Genomic DNA, 393 nt, shown 5'->3' with positions numbered 1-393 from the left:
AGCATCGTGTCTGTCACGACGGCCGCAGTTCCCTTCCTCTCTGCTTCTGGCTTTTGCAGGAGGCGGTTGCCTCCTCCTTGCTCTGTCATTTTTCCACTGCATCACAAGGCGTCCTTGAGGAGGGAAGGCATTTGTCCTTGGAGAGGGATTACACGGGTTACCCCTTCACTTTGTGGCAAGAATGAACAACAGAAAGCATAAAAAAGGGACGAGTGCAAGCAAAGCAATCTGATCTTAGGGATTTCATTTACAAGCAACTTCAGGCCTTTGTCAGCCCAGTCTCTAAAAACATGGAATGCGTCGCAGCTTTGCGTGTCTCATCCTTGTGCAGGGGCCATGGTGACCTCCTCTGTGTTGTTCCAGTTTCAGTGTGTGTGCTGCCGAGGTGAGCAC

General features: G+C 51.1%; 1 non-coding gene across 1 annotated transcript; it reads right to left on the bottom strand.

Annotated features, from left to right (window-relative positions):
- Nucleotides 1-284: 284 nt before the first annotated feature.
- Nucleotides 285-393, bottom strand: LOC122152174. Its single transcript, XR_006164434.1, has one exon. It is a non-coding gene; the product is annotated as a U6 spliceosomal RNA (small nuclear RNA).

This window comes from Orycteropus afer, unplaced genomic scaffold (assembly GCF_000298275.1).
Source record: "Orycteropus afer afer isolate SDZICR_OR568_19922 unplaced genomic scaffold, OryAfe1.0 scaffold00018, whole genome shotgun sequence".
Lineage (NCBI taxonomy): Eukaryota > Metazoa > Chordata > Mammalia > Tubulidentata > Orycteropodidae > Orycteropus > Orycteropus afer.
Note: the sequence above shows the minus strand (reverse complement) of the source record. Positions and strands in the feature narration are given on the sequence as shown.